This window comes from Phyllobates terribilis, unplaced genomic scaffold, assembly GCF_046119375.1.
Source record: "Phyllobates terribilis strain yellow unplaced genomic scaffold, ASM4611937v1 Scaffold_170__1_contigs__length_4071412, whole genome shotgun sequence".
NCBI lineage: Eukaryota > Metazoa > Chordata > Amphibia > Anura > Dendrobatidae > Phyllobates > Phyllobates terribilis.
Window position 1 is genome coordinate 2,211,215 of NW_027362930.1, and position 18,250 is coordinate 2,229,464.

The following is an 18,250-nucleotide window of genomic DNA, read 5'->3' on the forward strand; positions in this document are numbered from 1 at the left end:
CCTGCAGTAGATGGAATGTGGCAATGGAACGCTGGCTGCGCGTGTCATAATAGGCTCTGAGCCTTTATATACCTGTGCACAGCAGCAGCCACCTTCAGTCTGCTGCTGGACAGCCAGCAGCAGCAGCAGCAGGAGAGGTATGTAATCAGGAGCCCTCCTGCTAAGGGTAGACAGCTGCTCGTTCCACCCCACCCCCCGCCTTAATTGGTTCTCCTCCCTTCCAACGGTGTTGAGGCGGGTGGGAACAGCAGGGGGTGAAGGTGCTGTGTTTAAAGAGGTGGAGTTATGCAGATCTAAAACGCGTGGATTGCAGCAGCAGCAAGCCGAAAAGTGCAGGCATGTAAGGGATCTAGAGGTTGACAACATGTCTTCTTAACGGGAGTCCAGGAGCTCATCTCCACAAATGGACTTTTCAGGATCCTTGGGTGGCTCCGTAGTTTGAAACCAATTCTGGTTATCGCTTCTCGGCCTTTTGGCTAAGATCAAGTGTAGTATCTGTTCTTATCAGTTTAATATCTGATACGTCCCCTATCTGGGGACCATATATTAAATGGATTTTTAGAACAGGGAGATGGAAAAAGAGCTTGCTCTGTCCACTCCACGCATTGACCTGGTATTGCAGTATCTCCATGACCGGTGCACCCCTTCTTTAATGCAGTTTCTAAAATCAGAAAGAATTGAATTCAATGTTTTTTGTTCATTTTGCTTGTTTGTCGGATTTTGGGATGGACTCTTTGGCTTTGCTTTTCTTCTCCTCATTGGATTTTTCATGTTCAAAGTTGCAGAAGCCAGATTACAAGCTCATTTTGGTTCAACTTCAGCAACTGTGCATTGCATTGCCATGTAATGTGATGCAATGCTATCTTTCTAGCTCTCCCTTTTTACTTCCTTTTGGATAAACAGACATATTAGGCAAGCATTTTGGAGCTTTCACCTAAATAACTACAGGTGGTGAGATAAGCTGCACAATATAATTGACCTTTCAGTATATTGTTGCACACACACCATCTATTTAGCAAATGCCCTTGTTATCAACAGCAGCCTTTTAAACTCACCTGAGCTAACAGGTATGTGCGCTGGTTACTCTGCTGCGCTTAAAATTTCTTTTTTGGTTTGCTACAATGCCTTTTCTGAAACGTTGTCTCCCTCTGCTGGAACACTGACTTCTTTCATTTAATGCCTGCAGACTATAAAAGAGAACCCAACCCAAAAAGTTTGGTTGATTAGTCTGTGGCATTCTGTTAAACTGTTGCTTATGGCGGTCTCTGTGAGCTTCTCAGCGACATTCAGCCAGCCAGGTATCCTGCCTGCAGTAGATGGAATGTGGCAATGGAACGCTGGCTGCGCGTGTCATAATAGGCTCTGAGCCTTTATATACCTGTGCACAGCAGCAGCCACCTTCAGTCTGCTGCTGGACAGCCAGCAGCAGCAGCAGCAGGAGAGGTATGTAATCAGGAGCCCTCCTGCTAAGGGTAGACAGCTGCTCATTCCACCCCACCCCCCGCCTTAATTGGTTCTCCTCCCTTCCAACGGTGTTGAGGCGGGTGGGAACAGCAGGGGGTGAAGGTGCTGTGTTTAAAGAGGTGGAGTTATGCAGATCTAAAACGCGTGGATTGCAGCAGCAGCAAGCCGAAAAGTGCAGGCATGTAAGGGATCTAGAGGTTGACAACATGTCTTCTTAACGGAAGTCCAGGAGCTCATCTCCACAAATGGACTTTTCAGGATCCTTGGGTGGCTCCGTAGTTTGAAACCAATTCTGGTTATCGCTTCTCGGCCTTTTGGCTAAGATCAAGTGTAGTATCTGTTCTTATCAGTTTAATATCTGATACGTCCCCTATCTGGGGACCATATATTAAATGGATTTTTAGAACAGGGAGATGGAAAAAGAGCTTGCTCTGTCCACTCCACGCATTGACCTGGTATTGCAGTATCTCCAGGACCGGTGCACCCCTTCTTTAATGCAGTTTCTAAAATCAGAAAGAATTGAATTCAATGTTTTTTGTTCATTTTGCTTGTTTGTCGGATTTTGGGATGGACTCTTTGGCTTTGCTTTTCTTCTCCTCATTGGATTTTTCATGTTCAAAGTTGCAGAAGCCAGATTACAAGCTCATTTTGGTTCAACTTCAGCAACTGTGCATTGCATTGCCATGTAATGTGATGCAATGCTATCTTTCTAGCTCTCCCTTTTTACTTCCTTTTGGATAAACAGACATATTAGGCAAGCATTTTGGAGCTTTCACCTAAATAACTACAGGTGGTGAGATAAGCTGCACAATATAATTGACCTTTCAGTATATTGTTGCACACACACCATCTATTTAGCAAATGCCCTTGTTATCAACAGCAGCCTTTTAAACTCACCTGAGCTAACAGGTATGTGCGCTGGTTACTCTGCTGCGCTTAAAATTTCTTTTTTGGTTTGCTACAATGCCTTTTCTGAAACGTTGTCTCCCTCTGCTGGAACACTGACTTCTTTCATTTAATGCCTGCAGACTATAAAAGAGAACCCAACCCAAAAAGTTTGGTTGATTAGTCTGTGGCATTCTGTTAAACTGTTGCTTATGGCGGTCTCTGTGAGCTTCTCAGCGACATTCAGCCAGCCAGGTATCCTGCCTGCAGTAGATGGAATGTGGCAATGGAACGCTGGCTGCGCGTGTCATAATAGGCTCTGAGCCTTTATATACCTGTGCACAGCAGCAGCCACCTTCAGTCTGCTGCTGGACAGCCAGCAGCAGCAGCAGCAGGAGAGGTATGTAATCAGGAGCCCTCCTGCTAAGGGTAGACAGCTGCTCGTTCCACCCCACCCCCCGCCTTAATTGGTTCTCCTCCCTTCCAACGGTGTTGAGGCGGGTGGGAACAGCAGGGGGTGAAGGTGCTGTGTTTAAAGAGGTGGAGTTATGCAGATCTAAAACGCGTGGATTGCAGCAGCAGCAAGCCGAAAAGTGCAGGCATGTAAGGGATCTAGAGGTTGACAACATGTCTTCTTAACGGGAGTCCAGGAGCTCATCTCCACAAATGGACTTTTCAGGATCCTTGGGTGGCTCCGTAGTTTGAAACCAATTCTGGTTATCGCTTCTCGGCCTTTTGGCTAAGATCAAGTGTAGTATCTGTTCTTATCAGTTTAATATCTGATACGTCCCCTATCTGGGGACCATATATTAAATGGATTTTTAGAACAGGGAGATGGAAAAAGAGCTTGCTCTGTCCACTCCACGCATTGACCTGGTATTGCAGTATCTCCAGGACCGGTGCACCCCTTCTTTAATGCAGTTTCTAAAATCAGAAAGAATTGAATTCAATGTTTTTTGTTCATTTTGCTTGTTTGTCGGATTTTGGGATGGACTCTTTGGCTTTGCTTTTCTTCTCCTCATTGGATTTTTCATGTTCAAAGTTGCAGAAGCCAGATTACAAGCTCATTTTGGTTCAACTTCAGCAACTGTGCATTGCATTGCCATGTAATGTGATGCAATGCTATCTTTCTAGCTCTCCCTTTTTACTTCCTTTTGGATAAACAGACATATTAGGCAAGCATTTTGGAGCTTTCACCTAAATAACTACAGGTGGTGAGATAAGCTGCACAATATAATTGACCTTTCAGTATATTGTTGCACACACACCATCTATTTAGCAAATGCCCTTGTTATCAACAGCAGCCTTTTAAACTCACCTGAGCTAACAGGTATGTGCGCTGGTTACTCTGCTGCGCTTAAAATTTCTTTTTTGGTTTGCTACAATGCCTTTTCTGAAACGTTGTCTCCCTCTGCTGGAACACTGACTTCTTTCATTTAATGCCTGCAGACTATAAAAGAGAACCCAACCCAAAAAGTTTGGTTGATTAGTCTGTGGCATTCTGTTAAACTGTTGCTTATGGCGGTCTCTGTGAGCTTCTCAGCGACATTCAGCCAGCCAGGTATCCTGCCTGCAGTAGATGGAATGTGGCAATGGAACGCTGGCTGCGCGTGTCATAATAGGCTCTGAGCCTTTATATACCTGTGCACAGCAGCAGCCACCTTCAGTCTGCTGCTGGACAGCCAGCAGCAGCAGCAGCAGGAGAGGTATGTAATCAGGAGCCCTCCTGCTAAGGGTAGACAGCTGCTCGTTCCACCCCACCCCCCGCCTTAATTGGTTCTCCTCCCTTCCAACGGTGTTGAGGCGGGTGGGAACAGCAGGGGGTGAAGGTGCTGTGTTTAAAGAGGTGGAGTTATGCAGATCTAAAACGCGTGGATTGCAGCAGCAGCAAGCCGAAAAGTGCAGGCATGTAAGGGATCTAGAGGTTGACAACATGTCTTCTTAACGGGAGTCCAGGAGCTCATCTCCACAAATGGACTTTTCAGGATCCTTGGGTGGCTCCGTAGTTTGAAACCAATTCTGGTTATCGCTTCTCGGCCTTTTGGCTAAGATCAAGTGTAGTATCTGTTCTTATCAGTTTAATATCTGATACGTCCCCTATCTGGGGACCATATATTAAATGGATTTTTAGAACAGGGAGATGGAAAAAGAGCTTGCTCTGTCCACTCCACGCATTGACCTGGTATTGCAGTATCTCCAGGACCGGTGCACCCCTTCTTTAATGCAGTTTCTAAAATCAGAAAGAATTGAATTCAATGTTTTTTGTTCATTTTGCTTGTTTGTCGGATTTTGGGATGGACTCTTTGGCTTTGCTTTTCTTCTCCTCATTGGATTTTTCATGTTCAAAGTTGCAGAAGCCAGATTACAAGCTCATTTTGGTTCAACTTCAGCAACTGTGCATTGCATTGCCATGTAATGTGATGCAATGCTATCTTTCTAGCTCTCCCTTTTTACTTCCTTTTGGATAAACAGACATATTAGGCAAGCATTTTGGAGCTTTCACCTAAATAACTACAGGTGGTGAGATAAGCTGCACAATATAATTGACCTTTCAGTATATTGTTGCACACACACCATCTATTTAGCAAATGCCCTTGTTATCAACAGCAGCCTTTTAAACTCACCTGAGCTAACAGGTATGTGCGCTGGTTACTCTGCTGCGCTTAAAATTTCTTTTTTGGTTTGCTACAATGCCTTTTCTGAAACGTTGTCTCCCTCTGCTGGAACACTGACTTCTTTCATTTAATGCCTGCAGACTATAAAAGAGAACCCAACCCAAAAAGTTTGGTTGATTAGTCTGTGGCATTCTGTTAAACTGTTGCTTATGGCGGTCTCTGTGAGCTTCTCAGCGACATTCAGCCAGCCAGGTATCCTGCCTGCAGTAGATGGAATGTGGCAATGGAACGCTGGCTGCGCGTGTCATAATAGGCTCTGAGCCTTTATATACCTGTGCACAGCAGCAGCCACCTTCAGTCTGCTGCTGGACAGCCAGCAGCAGCAGCAGCAGGAGAGGTATGTAATCAGGAGCCCTCCTGCTAAGGGTAGACAGCTGCTCGTTCCACCCCACCCCCCGCCTTAATTGGTTCTCCTCCCTTCCAACGGTGTTGAGGCGGGTGGGAACAGCAGGGGGTGAAGGTGCTGTGTTTAAAGAGGTGGAGTTATGCAGATCTAAAACGCGTGGATTGCAGCAGCAGCAAGCCGAAAAGTGCAGGCATGTAAGGGATCTAGAGGTTGACAACATGTCTTCTTAACGGGAGTCCAGGAGCTCATCTCCACAAATGGACTTTTCAGGATCCTTGGGTGGCTCCGTAGTTTGAAACCAATTCTGGTTATCGCTTCTCGGCCTTTTGGCTAAGATCAAGTGTAGTATCTGTTCTTATCAGTTTAATATCTGATACGTCCCCTATCTGGGGACCATATATTAAATGGATTTTTAGAACAGGGAGATGGAAAAAGAGCTTGCTCTGTCCACTCCACGCATTGACCTGGTATTGCAGTATCTCCAGGACCGGTGCACCCCTTCTTTAATGCAGTTTCTAAAATCAGAAAGAATTGAATTCAATGTTTTTTGTTCATTTTGCTTGTTTGTCGGATTTTGGGATGGACTCTTTGGCTTTGCTTTTCTTCTCCTCATTGGATTTTTCATGTTCAAAGTTGCAGAAGCCAGATTACAAGCTCATTTTGGTTCAACTTCAGCAACTGTGCATTGCATTGCCATGTAATGTGATGCAATGCTATCTTTCTAGCTCTCCCTTTTTACTTCCTTTTGGATAAACAGACATATTAGGCAAGCATTTTGGAGCTTTCACCTAAATAACTACAGGTGGTGAGATAAGCTGCACAATATAATTGACCTTTCAGTATATTGTTGCACACACACCATCTATTTAGCAAATGCCCTTGTTATCAACAGCAGCCTTTTAAACTCACCTGAGCTAACAGGTATGTGCGCTGGTTACTCTGCTGCGCTTAAAATTTCTTTTTTGGTTTGCTACAATGCCTTTTCTGAAACGTTGTCTCCCTCTGCTGGAACACTGACTTCTTTCATTTAATGCCTGCAGACTATAAAAGAGAACCCAACCCAAAAAGTTTGGTTGATTAGTCTGTGGCATTCTGTTAAACTGTTGCTTATGGCGGTCTCTGTGAGCTTCTCAGCGACATTCAGCCAGCCAGGTATCCTGCCTGCAGTAGATGGAATGTGGCAATGGAACGCTGGCTGCGCGTGTCATAATAGGCTCTGAGCCTTTATATACCTGTGCACAGCAGCAGCCACCTTCAGTCTGCTGCTGGACAGCCAGCAGCAGCAGCAGGAGAGGTATGTAATCAGGAGCCCTCCTGCTAAGGGTAGACAGCTGCTCGTTCCACCCCACCCCCCGCCTTAATTGGTTCTCCTCCCTTCCAACGGTGTTGAGGCGGGTGGGAACAGCAGGGGGTGAAGGTGCTGTGTTTAAAGAGGTGGAGTTATGCAGATCTAAAACGCGTGGATTGCAGCAGCAGCAAGCCGAAAAGTGCAGGCATGTAAGGGATCTAGAGGTTGACAACATGTCTTCTTAACGGGAGTCCAGGAGCTCATCTCCACAAATGGACTTTTCAGGATCCTTGGGTGGCTCCGTAGTTTGAAACCAATTCTGGTTATCGCTTCTCGGCCTTTTGGCTAAGATCAAGTGTAGTATCTGTTCTTATCAGTTTAATATCTGATACGTCCCCTATCTGGGGACCATATATTAAATGGATTTTTAGAACAGGGAGATGGAAAAAGAGCTTGCTCTGTCCACTCCACGCATTGACCTGGTATTGCAGTATCTCCAGGACCGGTGCACCCCTTCTTTAATGCAGTTTCTAAAATCAGAAAGAATTGAATTCAATGTTTTTTGTTCATTTTGCTTGTTTGTCGGATTTTGGGATGGACTCTTTGGCTTTGCTTTTCTTCTCCTCATTGGATTTTTCATGTTCAAAGTTGCAGAAGCCAGATTACAAGCTCATTTTGGTTCAACTTCAGCAACTGTGCATTGCATTGCCATGTAATGTGATGCAATGCTATCTTTCTAGCTCTCCCTTTTTACTTCCTTTTGGATAAACAGACATATTAGGCAAGCATTTTGGAGCTTTCACCTAAATAACTACAGGTGGTGAGATAAGCTGCACAATATAATTGACCTTTCAGTATATTGTTGCACACACACCATCTATTTAGCAAATGCCCTTGTTATCAACAGCAGCCTTTTAAACTCACCTGAGCTAACAGGTATGTGCGCTGGTTACTCTGCTGCGCTTAAAATTTCTTTTTTGGTTTGCTACAATGCCTTTTCTGAAACGTTGTCTCCCTCTGCTGGAACACTGACTTCTTTCATATAATGCCTGCAGACTATAAAAGAGAACCCAACCCAAAAAGTTTGGTTGATTAGTCTGTGGCATTCTGTTAAACTGTTGCTTATGGCGGTCTCTGTGAGCTTCTCAGCGACATTCAGCCAGCCAGGTATCCTGCCTGCAGTAGATGGAATGTGGCAATGGAACGCTGGCTGCGCGTGTCATAATAGGCTCTGAGCCTTTATATACCTGTGCACAGCAGCAGCCACCTTCAGTCTGCTGCTGGACAGCCAGCAGCAGCAGCAGCAGGAGAGGTATGTAATCAGGAGCCCTCCTGCTAAGGGTAGACAGCTGCTCGTTCCACCCCACCCCCCGCCTTAATTGGTTCTCCTCCCTTCCAACGGTGTTGAGGCGGGTGGGAACAGCAGGGGGTGAAGGTGCTGTGTTTAAAGAGGTGGAGTTATGCAGATCTAAAACGCGTGGATTGCAGCAGCAGCAAGCCGAAAAGTGCAGGCATGTAAGGGATCTAGAGCTTGACAACATGTCTTCTTAACGGGAGTCCAGGAGCTCATCTCCACAAATGGACTTTTCAGGATCCTTGGGTGGCTCCGTAGTTTGAAACCAATTCTGGTTATCGCTTCTCGGTCTTTTGGCTAAGATCAAGTGTAGTATCTGTTCTTATCAGTTTAATATCTGATACGTCCCCTATCTGGGGACCATATATTAAATGGATTTTTAGAACAGGGAGATGGAAAAAGAGCTTGCTCTGTCCACTCCACGCATTGACCTGGTATTGCAGTATCTCCATGACCGGTGCACCCCTTCTTTAATGCAGTTTCTAAAATCAGAAAGAATTGAATTCAATGTTTTTTGTACATTTTGCTTGTTTGTCGGATTTTGGGATGGACTCTTTGGCTTTGCTTTTCTTCTCCTCATTGGATTTTTCATGTTCAAAGTTGCAGAAGCCAGATTACAAGCTCATTTTGGTTCAACTTCAGCAACTGTGCATTGCATTGCCATGTAATGTGATGCAATGCTATCTTTCTAGCTCTCCCTTTTTACTTCCTTTTGGATAAACAGACATATTAGGCAAGCATTTTGGAGCTTTCACCTAAATAACTACAGGTGGTGAGATAAGCTGCACAATATAATTGACCTTTCAGTATATTGTTGCACACACACCATCTATTTAGCAAATGCCCTTGTTATCAACAGCAGCCTTTTAAACTCACCTGAGCTAACAGGTATGTGCGCTGGTTACTCTGCTGCGCTTAAAATTTCTTTTTTGGTTTGCTACAATGCCTTTTCTGAAACGTTGTCTCCCTCTGCTGGAACACTGACTTCTTTCATTTAATGCCTGCAGACTATAAAAGAGAACCCAACCCAAAAAGTTTGGTTGATTAGTCTGTGGCATTCTGTTAAACTGTTGCTTATGGCGGTCTCTGTGAGCTTCTCAGCGACATTCAGCCAGCCAGGTATCCTGCCTGCAGTAGATGGAATGTGGCAATGGAACGCTGGCTGCGCGTGTCATAATAGGCTCTGAGCCTTTATATACCTGTGCACAGCAGCAGCCACCTTCAGTCTGCTGCTGGACAGCCAGCAGCAGCAGCAGCAGGAGAGGTATGTAATCAGGAGCCCTCCTGCTAAGGGTACACAGCTGCTCGTTCCACCCCACCCCCCGCCTTAATTGGTTCTCCTCCCTTCCAACGGTGTTGAGGCGGGTGGGAACAGCAGGGGGTGAAGGTGCTGAGTTTAAGGAGGTGGAGTTATGCAGATCTAAAACGCGTGGATTGCAGCAGCAGCAAGCCGAAAAGTGCAGGCATGTAAGGGATCTAGAGGTTGACAACATGTCTTCTTAACGGGAGTCCAGGAGCTCATCTCCACAAATGGACTTTTCAGGATCCTTGGGTGGCTCCGTAGTTTGAAACCAATTCTGGTTATCGCTTCTCGGCCTTTTGGCTAAGATCAAGTGTAGTATCTGTTCTTATCAGTTTAATATCTGATACGTCCCCTATCTGGGGACCATATATTAAATGGATTTTTAGAACAGGGAGATGGAAAAAGAGCTTGCTCTGTCCACTCCACGCATTGACCTGGTATTGCAGTATCTCCAGGACCGGTGCACCCCTTCTTTAATGCAGTTTCTAAAATCAGAAAGAATTGAATTCAATGTTTTTTGTTCATTTTGCTTGTTTGTCGGATTTTGGGATGGACTCTTTGGCTTTGCTTTTCTTCTCCTCATTGGATTTTTCATGTTCAAAGTTGCAGAAGCCAGATTACAAGCTCATTTTGGTTCAACTTCAGCAACTGTGCATTGCATTGCCATGTAATGTGATGCAATGCTATCTTTCTAGCTCTCCCTTTTTACTTCCTTTTGGATAAACAGACATATTAGGCAAGCATTTTGGAGCTTTCACCTAAATAACTACAGGTGGTGAGATAAGCTGCACAATATAATTGACCTTTCAGTATATTGTTGCACACACACCATCTATTTAGCAAATGCCCTTGTTATCAACAGCAGCCTTTTAAACTCACCTGAGCTAACAGGTATGTGCGCTGGTTACTCTGCTGCGCTTAAAATTTCTTTTTTGGTTTGCTACAATGCCTTTTCTGAAACGTTGTCTCCCTCTGCTGGAACACTGACTTCTTTCATTTAATGCCTGCAGACTATAAAAGAGAACCCAACCCAAAAAGTTTGGTTGATTAGTCTGTGGCATTCTGTTAAACTGTTGCTTATGGCGGTCTCTGTGAGCTTCTCAGCGACATTCAGCCAGCCAGGTATCCTGCCTGCAGTAGATGGAATGTGGCAATGGAACGCTGGCTGCGCGTGTCATAATAGGCTCTGAGCCTTTATATACCTGTGCACAGCAGCAGCCACCTTCAGTCTGCTGCTGGACAGCCAGCAGCAGCAGCAGCAGGAGAGGTATGTAATCAGGAGCCCTCCTGCTAAGGGTAGACAGCTGCTCGTTCCACCCCACCCCCCGCCTTAATTGGTTCTCCTCCCTTCCAACGGTGTTTGAGGCGGGTGGGAACAGCAGGGGGTGAAGGTGCTGTGTTTAAAGAGGTGGAGTTATGCAGATCTAAAACGCGTGGATTGCAGCAGCAGCAAGCCGAAAAGTGCAGGCATGTAAGGGATCTAGAGGTTGACAACATGTCTTCTTAACGGGAGTCCAGGAGCTCATCTCCACAAATGGACTTTTCAGGATCCTTGGGTGGCTCCGTAGTTTGAAACCAATTCTGGTTATCGCTTCTCGGCCTTTTGGCTACGACCAAGTGTTGTTGCTGGAAGACTCCAAAGCCTATCGCATCCTCGGCCTTGAGGCATCGACAGTTCTACTGTCTTAAGCCTCCTGCTGCTATAGGGGGTGTGCGTGCTGAAGAGAACCAAGAAGGCGATCGACTTACCTGAATATGGCGATGGCGACATCGGCTACTCTCCGTTCTGCTGGAGCTGGCGACTTGAAGATCAAGAACTCTTTCAAGATTGAAGTTGAAGAGCGAGCCCGTGACAAGTTCTCCCTGTCTTTCTTCGTGAGGAAAGTCCTGCTTGAGATCCTGCAGGTGAAAAGGGAGAACATTCTGGCACTTCAAGATGCTCCTGGACGCTTTGTGCTTACCCTGACCTCTGAAGTGGCATCTCAGAATTTTTACCATCAGATCAAGCTGAGACTTCAGGAGGAAGATCTTAAAGGACTGTGTTTTGTGACCCTCTGCCTGGCAGAAGAGAAGTCTGTGGTGGTTCATATGAGCAATCCGCATTTCTCTGAAAAGGATGTGGCTGCGTTTCTGCATAACTATTGCTCTGAGGTCCACTTCTCTCACAAAATCATGAACTCTGAGAGGTTGTGGACCGGAAAATACAAGTTCATCGTGAAGCTGAGAGAAGGTTTGGGAATTGGTGGACTCAATCATCCGCCTCAGAGCTTCCTGATTGGCAGAGAGAGAGGAAGACTCTTCTATCCAGGGATGCCTATCTTCTGCAGAAAATGTATGGACTTTGGGCATTCCTTTGAGAGCTGCAAGGAGGAGAACGCTCTTTGCAAGAAGTGCTATCAAAAAGGACATGTCACTCTGAACTGCCCAAATCAGATGATCTGTAATATCTGCCGTATCCCTGGGCACTCTTTTCGGGATTGTCCTTTGAGAAAAAAGACCTTCAGCTATGCAGATGCAGCTCGGGGGGGAGCCCCTCCGAAGCGGTCCAGTCCTGAAGAACAAACAGACAAATCCAAGGACCCTCCCGGGAACCCTTCTGGGGATCCGCCCAAGGACACTGCTGGGGACCCGCCTGGGGATAGCATTGTTCTCAAGGATTGGTCGGAGAGTCCAGATGGTCATGTGGTGGAGGAGAATCCAGCTGAGTCTGAAGTGGAGATGGGAGAGGAGTCTTCTAAGGAGGCTGGTGGTGAGGAGGAGGAGGAGGAGATTGACATTGACGTGGAGGTTTTGAGGAAAAGGAAAAAGGAGAAGTCGAGTTTGTTTAAGGGAGAGAGCGCCAGCAAAAGACCTGCCGGGCGTTTGAAAATAGTCCTCCCTAATTACTCACCTAAACCGATCATCTCAGTTCCTAAACCTGTAAACCCATCTGATCCGGTGAACATCGAGGAATTCTCAGACACGGACGTTTCTGCGGGTCCCTCTACCCCGGTCGGATTCATGTCAGATACGGACTCAAGTTCTGTTTAAATGATTTATGGCTACACTCAAAATTGCCTCACTAAATGTGAGGAGTTTAAAGGGCTCTGTCAAGAGAGCTGCTTTATTTTCTTACCTGATGACTTTAGATGCTGATATTTTTTTACTTCAAGAATGCGGCATTGACCATGACCCTAACTATAACAAACTAAGGGAAGATTGGGCGAACGGACCTTCCATCTGGTCCGGTGAAAATGGATCGCGTGCTACTGGTGTTGGCGTCCTGTTTAAAAACAAAGACTTTAAGGTTACCTCGTTCACTGAAGTTGAACCTGGACGTGCACTAGTTGTTAATGTGAGTTACTGTGGATCCGAGTTCAAGCTGATTAATGTTTATGCATCTCCGATTAAAGAGGAAAGATCCAGTTTATTAGATATCATCAAACTCTTTATACCTGGTCCTACACCAACTGTGGTTGGCGGTGACTTCAATTGTATCCGGTCTGATGAAAATAGGACATCAGGTACTAGAAGGAAAGACAAAACTGAGATGCAGTTAAAAAATCTAATCGACGATACTTGCCTGAATGATGTCTGGAGAGTAAAGAATACCTCTGAACCAGGATACACTTGGGAGAAAAATCTTCTAAAATCAAGAATTGACTTTGTTCTGACATCACAGAGTTTTAAAGTGAATAAAGTGGATCTAACAGGTAACATCTTTTCTGACCACAAAACGTTAATTACTCACTTGGAATTGCCCAGTCTAGAGAAAGGGCGAGGTGTCTGGAAGTTGAACACTCTGCTGCTGGAAGATGAAAGTATAAAAGAGGAATTTTTGAAATTTTATAAAAAACTACAGGGGAAAAAACGTTATTACAAAAGAATTCTAGAATGGTGGGAGTATGTGAAGTTTCAAATTAGACATTTTTTTCTCTTAGCTGGCAAAAGGAAGGCCAGACAGAATCAGAAATGGTTTAAAGACCTGAATACAAAACTGCAAACAGGTTACAAACTCAGAAATGCAGGGATAGATATGGAGGATGTTATTTTACAAGTCAAAGAAGACATTAAAAAAGCAATTGAACAGAAAGGCAAAGAAATAATTTTCAACGCCAAGGTAGAACATATGGAAAAAAATGAAACATGTTCCAGGTTCTTTTTCAAAAAATCTTTAGAACTCAAAGAATTAATTAAAGAACTTGATGGTGAAACAACTAAAGATGGACTGTTGGACAAAGCGCAAACTTTTTATCAAAATCTTTTTAGCGAAAAGAAAATTGACGCTGATTTTTTACCTGATGCTCTTAATTCATTGCAGAATCACCTTGAAAAGCAAGATCAAGAGTTGTTGATTGAAGATATCTGTGAAGAAGAACTGCTAAGTGCAATCAAAAGCTTTTCTAGAGGAAAAACACCGGGTACTGACGGACTACAAATTGAATTTTATCTTACTTTTTGGGAGATTTTAAAAGACGACCTGTTTGAGTTTTTTAAAGCTGTCTTTTTATGTGACAAATTGCCTGAATCTTGGAGAAGTGGTGTGGTCACCCTGCTTTTTAAAAAAGGAGATAAGACTAATCTAGAGAACTGGAGACCAATCACGTTACTCAACGTAGATTATAAAATTATGGCAAAAATCATGGTGAACAGAATGAAGAAGGTGATAGAGAAGGTCGTGCATCCTGATCAGGTATGTGGTGTGCCTGGTCGTACAATTGCAGAAAACTTGAATATTATACGGGACGCAATATGGTATCAGCAAGAGAGGAAGCAAAAGCTAGCTCTTCTGTCCCTTGATTTCCAGAAAGCGTACGACAGAGTCTCTCATAAGTACCTGTATTCTGTGTTAAAGAAAATGAAATTCCCGGATGTTTTTATTAAGCACATTGCACTTTTATATGATGAAAGTTTTAGCAGGATTTTAATTAATGGTTTTTTATCTTCAGAAGTTTTTCTAAAGTCGGGCGTCAAACAAGGATGCCCACTCTCGCCTCTGCTTTTTATCTGCACAATCGAGCCTCTACTGGCAATGTTGAGGAAAGATAAGATGGTGAAAGGTGTACCCATACCAGGTGGAAATGGACTAAGTACTAAGTCACTGGGGTACATGGATGACATCACGATCATGTGCGACTCAGAACAATCGCTGAGAAGAGCAGTAAGAACTACTGATTTTTTCTGTTTAGCATCTGCCTTCAAACTGAACTTGGAGAAGAGCGAATGTCTTGGATTCGGTGATTGGTCAGATGCGCAGATTCCTCAACTTAAAATAAGAAGTGATAAGATCAAAATTTTAGGTGTTGTGTTTACAAAGAAGAATGATGGAGAAGAAAGTTGGCAGTTGGTGAAGGAGAAAATGAAAAAGAAGATAAGTTTATGGAAACTCAGAAAATTATCAATGGAAGGTAAAAACTTGATCATTAAGTCTTTGTTGTTGCCGATAATGTTGTTTTTAAGTATGGTGTACCCTCCGAATGAGAACACAGTAAAGTTTCTCCAGAGACAAATTTTTCTTTTTCTATGGGGATCAAAAATGGAGAAGGTTCGAAGAGAGACAATGTACAAGCAGCATAAATATGGTGGAAAGAATATCCCAAATATCAAAAAATTTTTGTACCTAAAGTTCTTTAGTTTTTGCTTCAAAATGACCAATCTAAGAACTCATTGGTCTTTCTACTTAAGATATGCAGCTGGAGATATCTTTAGGAAAAGAAAGTGGATAACATTGCCCCAAAATTCTCCTGTCCTAATTACACTGCCAAAACAATATGTCTTACTAGAAAAAACAATTAGACTTTATAACTTACCTGAAATAGATGTGGAGATGCTGTCAAATTCAAGAAGACTGGCTCTAGAGACAAAGAGAAAAGAAACGATGACAGCAGTGGCAAACTTTACATACACTAAAAGTGGAAGAATTTGGAGAATGACTTATGCACCTTATCTAACAAATGAATATAAAGACTTGGCATGGGCAATAGTGCAAGAATGTGTTCCTGTTAGATTTTTTCAACACAGAAGGGGATTGTGCAATACTGCAAGATGCCCTAGAACAGGCTGTGTTAGAGAGGAAACAGTTTTACACACCTTTTGGAACTGTTTTTATGCCCAAAATGTCTGGAAAGAAGTTGGAAGTCTCTTAAAGTTTGTTACTGGTCTTAAGTTTTTAAATCACGAAGCAGTTTTATATGGAAATTTTACATGTCAATCAAAAGAAAAAGAAAGAGTCATCTGGATAATGATAAATGGAATAAAGAATGCGCTATGGAAAGTCCGAAACATATTGCTTTTTAAAAGAGATTTTATAAGTGAAAGTGAATGCATAAAATTAGCACTAAGTGAAATATATATTTATTACCTGTTAGATCTGAAGAGAATTGGGAAAAAAAGAGCCAAGAGTCTATGGAATTTTCATCTGTGGAACCTTGTAGCATGAACAGATTATAAGGCAAGAGAAATATTAGAAGAGAAATAACAACTGAAATATAAGAACAAAATGAAAAAGAAAAAAATCTGTTCTTATCAGTTTAATATCTGATACGTCCCCTATCTGGGGACCATATATTAAATGGATTTTTAGAACAGGGAGATGGAAAAAGAGCTTGCTCTGTCCACTCCACGCATTGACCTGGTATTGCAGTATCTCCAGGACCGGTGCACCCCTTCTTTAATGCAGTTTCTAAAATCAGAAAGAATTGAATTCAATGTTTTTTGTTCATTTTGCTTGTTTGTCGGATTTTGGGATGGACTCTTTGGCTTTGCTTTTCTTCTCCTCATTGGATTTTTCATGTTCAAAGTTGCAGAAGCCAGATTACAAGCTCATTTTGGTTCAACTTCAGCAACTGTGCATTGCATTGCCATGTAATGTGATGCAATGCTATCTTTCTAGCTCTCCCTTTTTACTTCCTTTTGGATAAACAGACATATTAGGCAAGCATTTTGGAGCTTTCACCTAAATAACTACAGGTGGTGAGATAAGCTGCACAATATAATTGACCTTTCAGTATATTGTTGCACACACACCATCTATTTAGCAAATGCCCTTGTTATCAACAGCAGCCTTTTAAACTCACCTGAGCTAACAGGTATGTGCGCTGGTTACTCTGCTGCGCTTAAAATTTCTTTTTTGGTTTGCTACAATGCCTTTTCTGAAGCGTTGTCTCCCTCTGCTGGAACACTGACTTCTTTCATTTAATGCCTGCAGACTATAAAAGAGAACCCAACCCAAAAAGTTTGGTTGATTAGTCTGTGGCATTCTGTTAAACTGTTGCTTATGGCGGTCTCTGTGAGCTTCTCAGCGACATTCAGCCAGCCAGGTATCCTGCCTGCAGTAGATGGAATGTGGCAATGGAACGCTGGCTGCGCGTGTCATAATAGGCTCTGAGCCTTTATATACCTGTGCACAGCAGCAGCCACCTTCAGTCTGCTGCTGGACAGCCAGCAGCAGCAGCAGGAGAGGTATGTAATCAGGAGCCCTCCTGCTAAGGGTAGACAGCTGCTCGTTCCACCCCACCCCCCGCCTTAATTGGTTCTCCTCCCTTCCAACGGTGTTGAGGCGGGTGGGAACAGCAGGGGGTGAAGGTGCTGTGTTTAAAGAGGTGGAGTTATGCAGATCTAAAACGCGTGGATTGCAGCAGCAGCAAGCCGAAAAGTGCAGGCATGTAAGGGATCTAGAGGTTGACAACATGTCTTCTTAACGGGAGTCCAGGAGCTCATCTCCACAAATGGACTTTTCAGGATCCTTGGGTGGCTCCGTAGTTTGAAACCAATTCTGGTTATCGCTTCTCGGCCTTTTGGCTAAGATCAAGTGTAGTATCTGTTCTTATCAGTTTAATATCTGATACGTCCCCTATCTGGGGACCATATATTAAATGGATTTTTAGAACAGGGAGATGGAAAAAGAGCTTGCTCTGTCCACTCCACGCATTGACCTGGTATTGCAGTATCTCCAGGACCGGTGCACCCCTTCTTTAATGCAGTTTCTAAAATCAGAAAGAATTGAATTCAATGTTTTTTGTTCATTTTGCTTGTTTGTCGGATTTTGGGATGGACTCTTTGGCTTTGCTTTTCTTCTCCTCATTGGATTTTTCATGTTCAAAGTTGCAGAAGCCAGATTACAAGCTCATTTTGGTTCAACTTCAGCAACTGTGCATTGCATTGCCATGTAATGTGATGCAATGCTATCTTTCTAGCTCTCCCTTTTTACTTCCTTTTGGATAAACAGACATATTAGGCAAGCATTTTGGAGCTTTCACCTAAATAACTACAGGTGGTGAGATAAGCTGCACAATATAATTGACCTTTCAGTATATTGTTGCACACACACCATCTATTTAGCAAATGCCCTTGTTATCAACAGCAGCCTTTTAAACTCACCTGAGCTAACAGGTATGTGCGCTGGTTACTCTGCTGCGCTTAAAATTTCTTTTTTGGTTTGCTACAATGCCTTTTCTGAAACGTTGTCTCCCTCTGCTGGAACACTGACTTCTTTCATTTAATGCCTGCAGACTATAAAAGAGAACCCAACCCAAAAAGTTTGGTTGATTAGTCTGTGGCATTCTGTTAAACTGTTGCTTATGGCGGTCTCTGTGAGCTTCTCAGCGACATTCAGCCAGCCAGGTATCCTGCCTGCAGTAGATGGAATGTGGCAATGGAACGCTGGCTGCGCGTGTCATAATAGGCTCTGAGCCTTTATATACCTGTGCACAGCAGCAGCCACCTTCAGTCTGCTGCTGGACAGCCAGCAGCAGCAGCAGCAGGAGAGGTATGTAATCAGGAGCCCTCCTGCTAAGGGTACACAGCTGCTCGTTCCACCCCACCCCCCGCCTTAATTGGTTCTCCTCCCTTCCAACGGTGTTGAGGCGGGTGGGAACAGCAGGGGGTGAAGGTGCTGTGTTTAAAGAGGTGGAGTTATGCAGATCTAAAACGCGTGGATTGCAGCAGCAGCAAGCCG

At 43.9% G+C, this 18,250-nt stretch overlaps 10 non-coding genes across 10 annotated transcripts; all 10 read left to right on the forward strand.

The window, feature by feature from the left end:
* Window positions 1–456: 456 nt before the first annotated feature.
* Window positions 457–647, forward strand: LOC141211489 (U2 spliceosomal RNA). Its single transcript, XR_012281462.1, has one exon. It is a non-coding gene; the product is annotated as a U2 spliceosomal RNA (small nuclear RNA).
* Window positions 648–1,762: 1,115 nt separating this feature from the next.
* On the forward strand, window positions 1,763–1,953 carry LOC141211351 (U2 spliceosomal RNA). Its single transcript, XR_012281328.1, has one exon. It is a non-coding gene; the product is annotated as a U2 spliceosomal RNA (small nuclear RNA).
* A 1,115-nt stretch (window positions 1,954–3,068) lies between these two features.
* LOC141211352 (U2 spliceosomal RNA) lies at window positions 3,069–3,259 on the forward strand. The gene has a single exon (XR_012281329.1). It is a non-coding gene; the product is annotated as a U2 spliceosomal RNA (small nuclear RNA).
* Window positions 3,260–4,374: 1,115 nt separating this feature from the next.
* LOC141211353 (U2 spliceosomal RNA) lies at window positions 4,375–4,565 on the forward strand. Its single transcript, XR_012281330.1, has one exon. It is a non-coding gene; the product is annotated as a U2 spliceosomal RNA (small nuclear RNA).
* Window positions 4,566–5,680: 1,115 nt separating this feature from the next.
* Window positions 5,681–5,871, forward strand: LOC141211354 (U2 spliceosomal RNA). Its single transcript, XR_012281331.1, has one exon. It is a non-coding gene; the product is annotated as a U2 spliceosomal RNA (small nuclear RNA).
* Window positions 5,872–6,983: 1,112 nt separating this feature from the next.
* On the forward strand, window positions 6,984–7,174 carry LOC141211356 (U2 spliceosomal RNA). The gene has a single exon (XR_012281332.1). It is a non-coding gene; the product is annotated as a U2 spliceosomal RNA (small nuclear RNA).
* Window positions 7,175–8,289: 1,115 nt separating this feature from the next.
* Window positions 8,290–8,480, forward strand: LOC141211572 (U2 spliceosomal RNA). The gene has a single exon (XR_012281543.1). It is a non-coding gene; the product is annotated as a U2 spliceosomal RNA (small nuclear RNA).
* Window positions 8,481–9,595: 1,115 nt separating this feature from the next.
* On the forward strand, window positions 9,596–9,786 carry LOC141211357 (U2 spliceosomal RNA). The gene has a single exon (XR_012281333.1). It is a non-coding gene; the product is annotated as a U2 spliceosomal RNA (small nuclear RNA).
* A 5,994-nt stretch (window positions 9,787–15,780) lies between these two features.
* Window positions 15,781–15,962, forward strand: LOC141211712 (U2 spliceosomal RNA). Its single transcript, XR_012281653.1, has one exon. It is a non-coding gene; the product is annotated as a U2 spliceosomal RNA (small nuclear RNA).
* A 1,112-nt stretch (window positions 15,963–17,074) lies between these two features.
* LOC141211358 (U2 spliceosomal RNA) lies at window positions 17,075–17,265 on the forward strand. The gene has a single exon (XR_012281334.1). It is a non-coding gene; the product is annotated as a U2 spliceosomal RNA (small nuclear RNA).
* The last annotated feature ends 985 nt before the right edge of the window (window positions 17,266–18,250 follow it).